Raw genomic sequence first — 14,734 nt, 5'->3', positions numbered from 1 at the left:
GCATTGGAGATGGACAAGTGCATCTTTGGCAGAAGAACAGATCTCTGCAAAGGACAAAAATGAAATGTTAGCTCTGTAAGACAAGGAAAAAGCAGGTAAGTGAGAAATAAGGATCAAGTAAGAAAATTATTCTGCAGCCTCATACTTTGGTTGCTAAGCTCTTTCAGACCTTTCAGAATCTACGTAGCAGATTTTCTCAAATCGACTGCATCCTGAGGGAGTTTTTTCATCTATATTTAGATCCCAGTCTCCTAAACTCTTGGATTCCTGCTCCAACCCACCTCTTCTTTTTTGAATGGGTGCTCAATACTTCTAAATAAACAGCCTAGCTTCCAGAACACCCCAGCTACTCAAGACAAGCTTGCAGAAGTGTTTAGGGGATCAGTGATCTGCAAGAATCCATTGCCTGTTAAACTTTCTCTGTTGAATGTTTCACAGGAGATGAGCCTAAGCATGGTAGAGACCAAGATGGAGCAATCCATGCAGATCTCCTCCTATGTCTGAACCCGGGGATGTGTTCTGCAATGCAGCAGGAGGTCTTGTGGCAAGCGTCAGTGTGTCCAACTGTGCACATAGGATGGAAGAGGGAGGGAATGTATCCTAGTCATGGTTGGATAATGTTTGCTATCAAAACTTCCTGTTGTTGATACTTTCTAAGGAAAGATAGGATTAATGCAGGAAGCCTTTTTTTTGCTGCTTGGTTATAACTAAAATGACGATTTTGCAGCTCTAAACCTTGAAGAAATGACAGGAGCCCAGCTGATGGTGACTGATCTCTTCTCAGTATGCTTGAGAGCACAAAAAGTGACCTGGACCAGGTTCATCAAGCTGTCCTGGCACACCACACCCTCGCACCAATTTGTCCACCTCAAAGATGTGGCTTTCCCTGGGGTGGAACATGCAGCTCTTAAATGGTACAGCACACTGCTAAGTAACATAATCCAAATGGCAACAGGAAGGTTAGGATTAATTCTTCTATATATTAAGTAAACAGATTTACATCAACAGAAGTTTTGGTGCACCATAATCAACAGAAACTGAAGATCAGATTTCCAGCTGGTGTGCATTTTGAGTTGTACCCTTGATCTAAAGCCCTTCTTTAACATCACAGCTGGAAAAACAAATTGCAGTCCCCAACAGCAAGGTATAAGCAACAGCCCCATGAATATGTAAAGACCTTTCAGACGGTATTTTAAAAAAGCATTCAGTAACATTCATGCCACAGTTAACTGACTTCACCAGGCTTAAAAACAGGAGCCTTTAATTACAGTCGTTTATATTTCCAAAGATAGACTATAACATATTTATAAACAATCTGTGCATTTGGTGAGTAAATGACACATGGCATGAATCATTCGCTAACAGTTCTTATATAATATTCAAAGTGGGCATGAATGTTTCATGAAGGTGCTTCCACTGCTGAACTTGGTAGGGAATTGAGATTTCTTCCTTTCCCATACACACTTTCTAGGCAGCCTCTTCCATCCCTTTTTCTTCTGTGAAAGCCCTGAAAGACTCAGAATTCCTGGCAGAAAGAAACACCTTTGGATTTGCCAGGCTAACTCTAGTGCTGGACCATTGCAGCTAAGATTTGGAGCTCCCGTGCTAGGATTGCAGAGACATGCTTTGTTCCAAGGAGTTACCTCTAAGATAGCAAACCTCTTGTATCTCATGGGTGTGGCACTAGTCCCTCATGTGCCACAAGGAGATACCACCTTACACATCTGAGATGTTCAACATGGCAACTCAGAGATGAGAAAGGCGAAGGATGGGAGATTGGATTTGCAGCCACTCAAAGGGTTTGAAGGTTTGTCCTGGACAGGGAAGCATTAAGGTCATGTCCTTGGTGCAAAATCACTGAGATTTAGCAGTCCCCTGAGTAGTAAGAAAGGATTGGACCAGGGTCCATCAATGCTAGACATGGACAAGCCCTAGCAAACCGTATCTCAGAGCTCTACAGCCATGAGGACTGGTTGACTAAGAGCACGGCGATATCCTGAGACCTGAGTTCATTCAGATGAGAATGCAGGTGTTCACACACACAAGCAGAAACCCCCAGTTTTCTGTCAGGCTTTACCATCCTTCTCTTTATAAATCCTGGCCCAGCTGATTGTGTGGGCTTTGTGAGGTTTCCTGAGGTTTGTCCCAGATGCTGCCCTGACATGTGGAGCAGCACTGTGCATATCTGGGCACCTCTCTGTTTGTCCTCCTCTTCAACCACGTGTTGTGTTTAGCTAAAGGTGTTTGCATATCACCGCACACAATGAGGAAGAACTGTCAAAAAGACATCAGGCACATTTCTGGAGGACAGACCCTAGAGAGTAAGTCCTATGAGGAGCAGCTGAGGGAACTGGGGTCGTTTAGCCTGGAGAAGAGGAGGCTGAAGGGAGACTTTATTGCTCTCTACAACCACCGGAAAGGAGGTTGTAGCAAGGCCGGTGTCTGTCTCTTCTCCCAAGTAACAAGTGATAGGATGAGAGCAAATGGCCTCAAGTTGTGCCAGGGGAGGTTTAGGTTGGACATTAGGAAGAATGTCTTCACTGCAAGGGCTGTCAAGCACTGGAACAGGCTGCCCAGGGAAGTGGTGGAGTCATCATCCCTGGGAGTATGTAAAAGACGTGCAGATGTGGCACTTAGGGGCATGGTTTAGCGCTGGTCTTGGCAGTGACAGGTTTACAGTTGGACTTAATGATCTGAAAGGTCTTCTCCGACCCAAATAATTCTATGATTCTAGGAATAAACATAAAAATGGCCTGGATGCTTTCCTAAGCTCAAAATACCCTAAACTGTTAGCTGCCAGAAGCTGGGTCACTGTCAGGGAAGAATAATTTTCTATGAGTATTTCCAATTGTATTTCTTGTCTCTCACATTCTTTTCCAAAGTTCTTGCTCCTGGCTAGTGTCAGAGCAGAGGCGAACATTTGGATTGGGCCGTATAGATATTTTTTCCTTCCAGCCCATGGCATACTCAAGCCCAAGGGAACAAGTCAGCACATTAAGGGACTCCAGAAGAGGAGAAACCCAAGCTAGCTGCTTCCCAGTGCAAGATGGGAGTTGGGGGTATGAAACTACTGGGTTTTGTCAGGACACAATTAGGCATCATAGTGGTAGAGCAGGGTGTGTGCGTGCATATGTGTATGCCAGAAAGAACAAGGGACCCCTTTTAGCCACCCCATATGATAGTGCTGCAGTTGTTCTGAGCAAATGCATGCTGTGACAGCAGGAGAACTGGGGAAGAGGCAGGCAATAAAAGGCTTTTTTGTTGTTGCAGCACTTTGCTATCCTTACTCAGCTTTTATGACACTTATCCGAACCTCAGATGGCCACAGTGACTGTTGCACAACAGAGGCGTGAAGTCCTGGTTTTCAGGGGAGATCCCACATTTGAGTCTGATTTTTTTATTTGTTGGCAGGACTGACATGGTATGATTTGGTAACTGGCAGTAATGCCAGCATTGCATTTTATCATCCCTTGCTACGTTTGTGCAGTTTTTAATTCCATTTATTGAATGGTCTTCAGCAAAGGGATGGAGAGCAAGTTTATACTCACATGTGTGGCTCAAATCCATCTCTCTTGTTAAATCAGTTATCGGCACACCTACCCAAAGCCAGTGTCTTGGCATAAGCAGGGATTTATGTCCCTTTTCTGTGCTCTGTTAGGTGCAGCAATATGTAAAGTGTAAATAGGAACGGATCAGTGAGGGAATGCAACACTTTCCAACCTGCATTTTGGCAATCCGCCTACAAAAGTAAGATGTTTTCTTTTGCTATTCGTGGGTAAATGAAATGAGTTTGCTGGTTTTCAGGCAACTCTTGTCAAGGTTGAATGAAACGCACAGAGATACATGGAGTCTCTGACTAGACTTCACCTCTGTGATCCTCGTGCCAGATTAAGGCAGAAGCAGGAGTGGTAACAAATCTTCGAAAGTAAAAATTGAAGTAAATCTCCAAATGAGAAAGACTGAAGTCCATTTCTTAACGGATCTTAAGTGACTTAAGTGATTATGTTGTACATCTTTCCTCTTACTGTCCACCCAGTGGTGTCAATATCTCTCCTTTCCTACCAGCCATTTCCAACCACATTTGATAAAGGGATATTCAAATTCCTGCATTTATTTTTTTTCTGTAAAAGTGAGCAGAGTAAAAAATACCCAAGTAACGGCTGTAGCTGTGGACTACCACAGGGATGATGATTTCGCTTGTCTGAAATCACCTCCCAAGAATGAAATGTAGGGCAAAATAGGTGGGGAATAATGGTGGCAATAGAAGAGCAGGGAGAATGGTGGGGTACGGTGGGGACTAGGGGACATGACAGAGAACCGGAGGCACTCATGTCATGGAGAACAGAGGCAGGGAGATGGGCTTAATGCGGTGGAGAGAAGTAAGGACAAAGGACACTGGAAATTGTGCCTCATAATTTCCACTCCTTATGGAAGAGTCTGATTCTCCTTCACCTGAGAAATCACATCTTCGCATAAAAATAACTGTCTTAGGTTAAACAATACACTCAGCAGAACGAGTTCATGCTTTTAGTAACATTCCTAGGGAAAAGATGATGAAACACTCCAGGAAAACATCACGAAAAAGACTACCTCAATTCATTGATTTTTCACTGAAAAGCTAACTCTTCTTTGAAAGGAAGGAGCTATTGTACTGGCAGGTGGTGGGGAATAAAACAACACCTATGGCGGTGCCGGGAGGAGAGCTTGCTGGCAGGGGCACACAGCAGCATGCTGCCCAGTGGGACTGCAGGTCCTGCGCTGTGTAAGCTGCATGGGGACATTTTCTGGCAGCACAGCACCTCCTAAAAACTTCTGTAAAAAAGTAACAGGCAGCTGCAACAGCTTCATCACAGGTCTGAGGCAAGGACCACTTTTTCTCTTTCTGTGCTTGTACAGCACCTAGCACACAGGGAGCCCAGCTGTAATAAGGGCTTTAATGTGAGATGATGATAGAATAAATACATAATCATACTTCTAGAAACTTTCTGCTTTTGTCTATTAGACTTCCAACTCCCTAGACTCCGATGGATGCTCACCTCACCGAACTTTCCAGCCAGGTAGGATAATGTTTCTTTGTGTGGACAGAAGTGAATATTTATGTGAACAATCCTTTGTTAGGTGAGTGGCTTTATTGATACGTGACAGCTTGGATAGCAGGGGTTATTTGAGTCATCCTGTTCTGCTTTTGCCATTTCAATTTCCCTACAAACCCCAAGGGCCAAAGCGTGAATGAATAAGTAAGACGATGCCCATTTGCAATATGTCCACGACTGTCTTCCTCAGAGCCTTCCCTGTCTAAGGCTGGTGTCCCAAAATTACACCAGGCAAATACCACAGACATCTATTCTTCCTTCACTTTCATTAAAACATGCTGTTCATAGCAGCAATAAAGCGTATCGGTTTTAAATGGACCTAGATTTGTATTTTATATAGGCTGCTCGGTTGTTGTTGTTGTAATAATAAATGACATGGAGACGATTTCAGATTGTTCTGACAAAAAATCAGGACTCCTAAGGGAAGTCTGCCTCATGCACATGAAGTTGTAGCTCTGAGCAACCAGCTAGGAAGATGCAATTAATTTCCCCCTCGTGAGTAAAGCCATTATATAAAATACCACAGTTGCCTTGAGGGCCAAATTGAAGGCACTGAATTATGTATTATCAAAACTGACTTTACAATGATGTCTTCATGGGCACTTCTGTGGCTTGTGAATGGAAAGGGAACAGCAGTCAGCTGCAAGGATCTCATTTGCCTCTCGCTTGCTGTAAACAATACACTGCTAATGTGAAGACCTTAATGAGACGGAGTGACATTGCTCTTTCCTTTGAGGTAGCGGCACAGAAAGGAGAAGAAATCCTGGGAACTCTGCTTAATTATACTGGGTATATCAATAGGTCAGCCCAAGTCTACTGGTCTTTGCTCAAGACCCAGAGATTTAGAGGTTTTCCAGCCCTTTTCTCTCCTGTTTGAATATGACTCCTGCAAGACCTAAGCTGAGCTGCTGCTTCCGACCTACTGAAGCCATTTTATGTCTGGGATGAAGTTCTGAAGCCTCAGCACCCACTTTAGGTGCCTTCTGCTCTAGGATGTAATGCACCATGGACAGAGAGCCTCTCCAGTAAAAACCATGAGGAATTTCATGAAAGGACTCAGCATCTCCCATCCATAGCCACTTCACCGGCAAGTAATGTTGAGGGTTTCCTTGTATCCTGTGGGGAAAGGGAGGAAGGAACAGGGGGTTTAAGATCATATCAATGCACTTGTAAACCAGCAAAGAGTATATCTGATGAGCCAGATAGCAGGCGTAAAGTCCAGCAGGTCAAACCAGATCAAAAGGGTGTTATTACAGAGTATTTTCAGCTGGGCATTCACAAGGTACATTTCTACACAGAAAAATCCTTTACATTTCACAATTTCAAGCCAGTGAACCAACACCCTGTATGTGCTATTTATTCTTAGCAAGCAGACATGAGGTAAGAAACAAAAAATTGCAATGCCTGGAGCAAAATTGGATGGTTGTTCAGTGATAACGGGGAAGTGGGTTTCATTTTTCATGAGTGTTTTTGCTTCTTGCTGGCTTCTGATCTCAGTCATCACACTGATGCTATGAGGCAGGTATTCACATTAAAAGCAGCAACTGCTTAATTAAACTTCAGGTACCCTGAACTATTCAAACACACATAAAAAAAGGAAAAAACCATATTTCTTTTGGTAAATGACTGTCACACACTCTCTTGTGGCCCAGGATTCAGCAGCAGCCCAGTGAGACAGGACACATTTTGCTCATCTTACCAAAGATAAAAAATAAATCAAGATTGCTTCTTTCTCTTCATTCTCCCATTGTGTCAAAGTAAAAGCCTCCAGAGAGCAGGAAATGGAGCAAATGTCCACTCCAGAAGGGAGCATCCCGCAGGACAGACTTTGGTGTGAGAATGAAGCTTTCCTGGTCTGACTCTGAACAAGCATGAGCCATTTCCAAGCTGGAAGTCACCCTGAGAATCTCCCCCTAGAAAGTTTATGATTATTTAAAACATGTAGAACTACCTGCTAAAAGCAGAAATTATTCCTTAATGGAGGAAAAAAAATGAAAACCTTTCAGACAAATAATTCCTGACTAGGGAGATGGAGGACACTGAGGACAGACCAAACACGGAGGCCATGTTGCCCCCCCCCCCCCCCCCCTGCCTTGCCTCTGTTGCATATGGATCAGTGCAAATACAGAAAAAAACTTGAATATTCAACTCTTCCTGATGGATTCCCACTTCATTTTCTTATTCAGACTGCCTGGGCCATTTGCCAGCTTTCCTCTGTGCTGCAAAGGCAGAGGCAGAACTTATTGGCCCTTCTTCTGGTCCTGAGATGTTCCTGCGAGCTCTTGAAACCCCAGGTGGCAAAGCAACCTCACAGAGAGGAAGAAGAGTGCGAACCCAATGGGTACCTCCACAACATGAGGAAGAGCACATCTATCTAGTTTAGAAGGAAACTTCATTAACCAGGCTGGGAACACATAGACACTTACCAAAACCATTTAAAATTCATCAGAACAACAGATGAGCATTGCAGAACAATAAGCAATTTAAATGGCTTTATCTATGTCTTTTGGATAAAATGTCAGCTGGCAATTTCTATCTAGGACCAAAAGGGCTTATTAGAGCCACAGAGATGGACTATCTTGACTGTGATGGAGCTAAAACAGATGTCACTGGTCTACAAAAACACCTTTTCCAAGCTCAATCCTGTGCTTCGTGTCCCTTGTGATCTGCTCACACAACTGTTGGGCCACTCTCTCTTTATCCTTTGTCTACTGAAACAGTACAAGTTTGCTTTTACTCTTTAAATGGGTTTTGTTCTTAACCTTGGCAAAGGGTAACAGTCACAGAAATGTTGGTTGGAAGGAAGCTCTGGAAGTCTCTAGTCCCATCTCCTTCCTGAAGCAGGACTGTCACCAACACCAGTAGGTGACCTATGCCTTTGTCTAGCAAAAAAAATAATCCTCTTTGGATGGAGACTTCACCATCTCTCGATATGTCCTGCTTGGCAGCAGGTTAAGGAGTGTTTACTCACATAGTTATGTTGGCAGATTCAAGCTTAGCGATAACTTAGGGCAGTGTTAAAAGAGGTTTATTCCTCCCCTTAAACCTTATGTATTCACTTACCAGTCCTGCTGAAATCAGGGTAAGCTCTTAGGAGAGAAACAGCCTCTGTCTTATGCCTGCACAGTGCCTTACCCTGGAGTATTTGGGGTCCCTTTAGGCAGCTATATTAAAAGGGTTGTCTGTCCTGACAGTCTGTTCTCAGCCCAGGATCCATTCACAGGCTGTTCAGCCCTTCCTCTTCTGAGGAGAAGGAAAAAAGCAAACATCCTTAATTTGATTTTAATAAGGTAAAAGGCAAACATGTAATACAGGTTCGGGTGAGGTGGCTGCCTATTTACCAAACCAAAGAACTGAAAGTGTAACCAGCCATTCCTCTATGTTCTAGAAGTGTCTTTTAACCAAATCGGAGGATTTAATGAAACTCTTTGAGTAAGTGGTTTTCTTTCATTTCCAGTAGCCAACATGTCCTTTTGGACAGTGGGGAATCAGAGCACAGTGCAAATTATCTCCTAGTTCTGCTTACCGTAGGATGGATCTTGTTTCTAACATGAGAACGTGGTGGTTTGAAACACAGGAATCTCCTCTCTATTTTTCTGAAAATACAAAGTAATTGAAAACCTGAATAGACCTTTAAGGCATTTCTGTGATCCACACACTAGACAAAAAAAGTTTCATACCATACAAGAAGTTTCACTGAAATCACAGGCTTTTCTTTGAGCACATCCATCCCCACCAGTTTGTGACTTGATTCTGCAAGGTGCTGGGCATAACTGAGAAGACGGCTGGTACCCCATGGGGTTGGTTTAGCGTGTGGATTATCCTTGGGAAGCAGTTGAGTCAGAACCGGTGGAAAGATAACAGATCCCAAAATTTACAACTGCACTCTTGACAAATTCCAAAGGCTTACAGAAACCTTGCAGTCCTTAAGCCCAGTCTTGCTGCCATGTAAAGGCAGCAGCAGCAGCATGAAACCAGGCCCTTCAAGCCAAAGATCTGAGAAACAAAAGTACCCATGTTTTTGTTCTCTAGATGTGAGCTTCATCCCACCTAATGCTGACTGTCTAAAAGCTAGATATTGCTACTCACCCAATTCATGACTCCCTGTGTAGTCATCTATAGGGTGTGAGTCATCTCAGCCTAATGTAGATGTTTAGATAGATTGCATGAATCACATTTATAGAAGTATTTTCCTCTCTCTGTTGACAACGTAGCTCAGACAATTAGCTGAGATGGGACTGTCAACATTGTGACTACCTAAAGATATGGAAGACAAATCCCACACTTTTTTTCCTTCCTTCAGCTCACAAAATGCGGGAGTGTGGTCTGTGGGTAGAATTTGAATGCCAAAAGCAATTTGATTGACTTCGCTGATATGTCACTGTAGCACCCTACTAGTTTGAAAGATCTGTATCAGTCATCCTAAACTGCTGGGCTCACCAAAACTGGATTCACATGTATGGTGTAAATCTTCAATAACTAAAACAACACCAAAAGTCGGCCCAAATAGTTGTTGAGGTTTCCTGTTTCTTAACCATTCTTACTGTATTTTATGCTGGAAATATACCAAACTATAGGGGAAAAAAAAAAGATGAACATAGGATGCGTAACAGTTGCTAGCATGATACGTTTTTCTGTGGATGACTGTTCATTGATTTTGACCTTCTCGGATTCATTTTAGTTCATCTTAGCATCTTTTCTTTGAAACAAAACGCCATATTCTGATCTCTGTTTTCATTTTTCATGTCCCTTTACTCCTAAATCATCCTGTTGACTTCAATGCGATTGCAATAAGAGTGGTGTTCTACATGAGAAGAGGAGGCAGTCTGCCCAGAGTGACAAATTTGGAGTTTTAACTCCTTCCCTCGAGCTTCATTTTCATCTTTTCTGTTTATTCCATTATTCATGTCTCAGTCTGTAGCTACTCCAAAGGCTGCATTGTAGTTCCTGTCACAGAGATGTATCTTTTGAACGCAACGGGGTCCTTTCTGGGAGATGCCGAACTGCCCTTTAGAGTTTTGCCATTCTTTGGCCATTTGCTGAATACAACCTCCTTTCGTTCTTTTCTTCCAGAGCGTGATCACTTCATGGCTGCACATTTTCTGAATGCGTTAGCCTCTTCTGCGCACACCCTGCTCCACAGGTGTGGTGTCCTTGCATTTTCAGAAGCTGCCGTGGGAACGTGGGCTGAGCCGCTCTTTTGTTCTGGCTAGAAATTGCCTCGGTGGACGCTCAGAGTTGCCCACTTTGCAAACACTGTCAGAGGGTGCTGTATTATCACTGGTTCCTTATTAGACAACCAGTTGAATTCCTGAGATGTAAAATGATGATCCTTTTCTCTTCAGAGGTAAGGGTACTCAGCCCTTCTGGGAGGCCCATCCTCCAGTTCCATAATGCTCCCTTTTTGAATCAGTAATAAATTTATTTATTTAGTCCAAACAAGAGTTTGCCATTCCTTTTTAGGGTTGCGCAGACCACTGTTATCAGAGTAAATTCCATTGGTCCTTATGGTCTAAACTGACTAACTTTGAAGGGTATTTTTTTCTGGTGAGCTGGACTAAGCTTATACCGAGGGAAAAAAAAAAAAAAGGCACAAGAAATAAAGAGCTTCAGAAGAGAAAACCAGCTCTGAAGTGACCAGAACAGCTTAGGTCTGTGAAGCTGTTAGGATGATTGCTGGTTATGCCTTCTGAGGTTTTATTTACCTTGCAGAGAGGGACATAGCTGAACCAGATCAGTTTGAAGAAGAGACTGGACTTATCCAGAGACACTGGCATTTTCTTAAATATTCAGTGTTGGTTTCCTGGAAATCCCATTCCCGCTGTGTGTATAAAGCAGTGTCTTCTTATAGTGGTGTTGTCCAGGTCCTCTACACTGTGCTGTAAGGGACTGGGAAGAGAGAATGGTACTGATTAGAAAGACAAGGTGATTGTTCAAGAGGGGAAAAAAATATTTAATTTCGATTATTAGAGTTTGCAGCTAATGATTTTCAGTCTGACTGTGACTGGATCTGATCCATTTCATTTCTTTAGACTTTGTTGGTTTTGTCTGATTTATCCAGTGCACCATCTTTTGTCTTACAGTTCTCTGGATCCTTATTTGCCCAGGGTACAGTTACATGAACCTTGTAAACACCAGAAAGCAGTACATCTGAAGGAGATGTAGGACAAGGGGCAACGGGTGCAAGCTGGAGCACAGGAGGTTCCACATGAACATAAGGAAAAACTTTTTCCCTGTGAGGGTGACAGAGCACTGGAACAGGCTGCCCAGGGAGGTTGTGGAGTCTCCTTCTCTGGAGACATTCAAAACCCGCCTGGACACGTTCCTGTGTGACCTGCTCTGGGTGGTCCTGCTCTGGCAGGGGGATTGGACTGGGTGATCTTTCGAGGTCCCTTCTAACCCCTAACATTCTGTGATTCTGTGATTCATGCAGTTTTCTAAATGCAGCATTGACTGCACCTAGGTCATACAGTTGTATGACATGTTTTGTTCTGCTGGAAGCTTGTTTCCTCACTCTCTTTACAAAATCAGCTTTATCCTGGACAAATACAAACTATTCTGTCTGGATTGGAAAGATATTTGTTTAAGTTCAAGGCAAGAAGCTGGAAAATGGCAACACTGACCGAGATCTCTGAAAGAGATACTGTAAGACAGCAAATCAAAGTCTGTAAAGTAATAAAGCAAGAAGTCAGTCATTGTAATTTTCATCTGCAATCTGATGTGTAATAAGATTATTATTGGTCGTTTCAGTTGGAGAGTTGGAAATCAGGCCACTTACTCAATGGATACAGAAAAATACAATTGAGATAAGGGCATAAACAGCAAATTTGAACATCCAAGTCTGACAAATTTGAGCTCGATGAATTAAATGGTGCCAATACTCAGCTGATACAAACAATCCCAGTCCAATGAACTTCAAGCTGGTTGACAGCAGCTTGAGATCTCTTCCAGCATTTTTCATTTAGGCAATTGCCTGTCACCCGCTTGTAACACTCTGCTAATTATGTCAGATGAGGAACAAGCCAAAGCAACACCAGAAAACATTCAGCTTGCTGTCCATATAGATATTCCCATGAAGAAATAGGAAGACATGGGAAATGAGGACATCGTCTGACCAAGTAGAGAAGGAGACAGGAAAAAGACAAAGGAAGCAGAAATAAGTAAAGCAGTTAGTGGCCTGGTAAGTGGCACATTCCCTCGTGGTTCAATCAAAGAAGGCATCATCGATCAAAGACAAAGCCAAAAAGCAACAGACAGATGCAGGTATAGAAAACAGGAGAAAGACAGACCAAATCAATGTGCTGGATCTCATCACCACCAACCTCCCCACTGGTCCACTCCACTGAGAAATTTAAAAAAAAAAATTAAAAAAAAAATCAACCACAACAATAAAATCACCTAACTTCTTCTCCTTAGGTCTTGCAAATTCTTGGTGTAGTTGCAAGCCTAACCAACGTGTAATTGAAATATTCTTGTGGGATTTTCTGCACGATTCCAAGTAAACGATCTCTCAATACAACAGCAGAATTTATCACAGATGTTGGTCTTGACTTTGACATCACTGACTATGGATCTTAAAACTCCCACTGATTTCAACTGATCAACATCAAATTTATTGTGTCGTTCAAGTTAAATATATGTTAAGGAATTTGCTGGCTTATAGAGTCACAGGGATGGAAAGACATTCAGAGGTCTTCTGGTTCGCCCTCTGCCCCAAATCTGGGTGAGCTTCATGTATTTTCTTCCTGACATAACGTCTGTCTAATCTGTTTGCAAGGACTAATACGAGGAGAGCTGAAATGGCAAAGGGGAAAATATGACTTTGAAGGAGATGAAAAAAAGGATTTAAAAGAACCCTTATCAGTTTCAGCCAAGACTTTCTTTGGTTTGTTCATCAACAGGCAGTCCCTATCAGTGTGTATTGCTATGCCTCTGCCAGATAGAAAGATGTAAGTGGTGGGGTCTTATCACTTTGAACTCCCCTCTGTGTCTTTTTCAACTCAGACTTCAAAACCCGTGAGGTTGCACCGTGGTCTTTTTTGACAACTCAGCAACTGTTAATGTCTTCAGAAAACAGGCTGAAAACAGGCATTCTTGCCTTTGACAGCAACGCACAATTATAGTAACACCCTTTCCTGAGCCTGCAGCTAATGCAGAAACTCTTTGAAAGCCAGTAAACACGCATTTTGCTCTAACCCTTGTCATCTCCTTCCTTCACAGCCTCTGGCTGGAGGTCTCCTCCCTCCTGTATGTGTCTGATACACATTTTGCACAGGGAGCAGTAGTTGATGGTTTAACTACAGAGCAGAGAAGAAAAAACAGCTCTTCTTTGTTCAGCGTGCAGAAAACTGATTGAATTTTCCTCTATGTGGTATCACTTCAGGAGATGGGACTGAAAACCAGGGAAACTGTTTTTCCTTCCTAAGATTTTGCCACTTGTTGTGAGCAATTCCAACACTTGGGCTTCATTGAAAAATTACATACCTCTGGAAGAAGCTTGTTTAATGCTGTGGCATTTGTTGGCCTTGGTAAGGCTTCCTCTCGATCACAGTTGCATGAGGAGAAAGGAACTGGGTTTGCCAGTCAGAAGGTTTGCTGGAAGACCTAACAGTGGAAGTAGTCTGTTACGTGAAATGATTTTCCTTTACAAAGAAAATGTGAGGGGTTTTTCAATGGTTTGATAAGGCAGTAAAATCTGGCAGCTGTTCATTTGTTGAACCTAAATGCCTTTGACACGTGGGATGGATATCTGAGCACTAAATGATGAGTGTGCTTTGAGAAGACATTTATGGACTTTGACTTTTCTGTCTCTGGATTTGTATGGTCTTTGGGGAAGGTGTGTAAATATAAATGAATTCCTGTTTAAACACAGGGTTGAGGAAGGTTTGTATGCTCCCTGGGGTGCACGCGCGTTGTATATGAGCAACACGAGATGCTGATGGAGTCAAACTAAGCCTGTTCTTTAGTCCCAACTCCACCGCTTAAAAGACAGAACAGTCGGATTTCAGTGTGTAATACTGGGAAAAATGCCTATTCTTCTATGAATCCCACTTTTCCTATTTTCAAAACATGAGCCACGCTAAAAACAGCCTATGATTAAATGAACAGCGGATTAGATCAGATAAAAATATGGAACTTAAAGGAATGATCAAGAGCAAATTCTGATGAGTTGGTAATTCTCAACCTTTACTGCTCATCTTGTTCTGTCATGCCAAAGGGGTTATGATTTGAAAGGAGCAATGACTCGCTAGCAGAGTTGAGCTTTGTAAGAAACCATCTTTGATTCTCACATGAGAGCATATGCATGTGGCTTCTTGACCACAGAATGAAGTCAGCCTGTGTCTTTCTGTCCTCGTTTTAGCTTGACGGCTCAGAGTCAAACCCGGCAAAAAACCCCCTCTCAACAGTTAACTGATACTTACTTGATGTCAACCTCCCCAGATGGTCATCACTCTTCAAAAAAATTGTGTCCTTGAGACTGCCAGTTATTATACATTTCACATTTCTTGTTGGGACTGGAGCCATCAGAGGTCCTTGGCAAGAGCTGGGAGCAGAGGCAATATCGGAGATTTAGTATTTTTGGAGAAGTCTTTCTCAGATAAAAGATCATCCAAGTATCCTTTGGTGATATCATGTCTCTG

This window comes from Leptosomus discolor, chromosome 1 (assembly GCF_034619465.1).
Source record: "Leptosomus discolor isolate bLepDis1 chromosome 1, bLepDis1.hap2, whole genome shotgun sequence".
In the NCBI taxonomy this organism is placed as follows: Eukaryota; Metazoa; Chordata; class Aves; order Leptosomiformes; family Leptosomidae; genus Leptosomus; species Leptosomus discolor.
The sequence above is the reverse complement of the archived record's forward strand: the minus strand, read 5'-3'. Positions refer to the sequence as shown.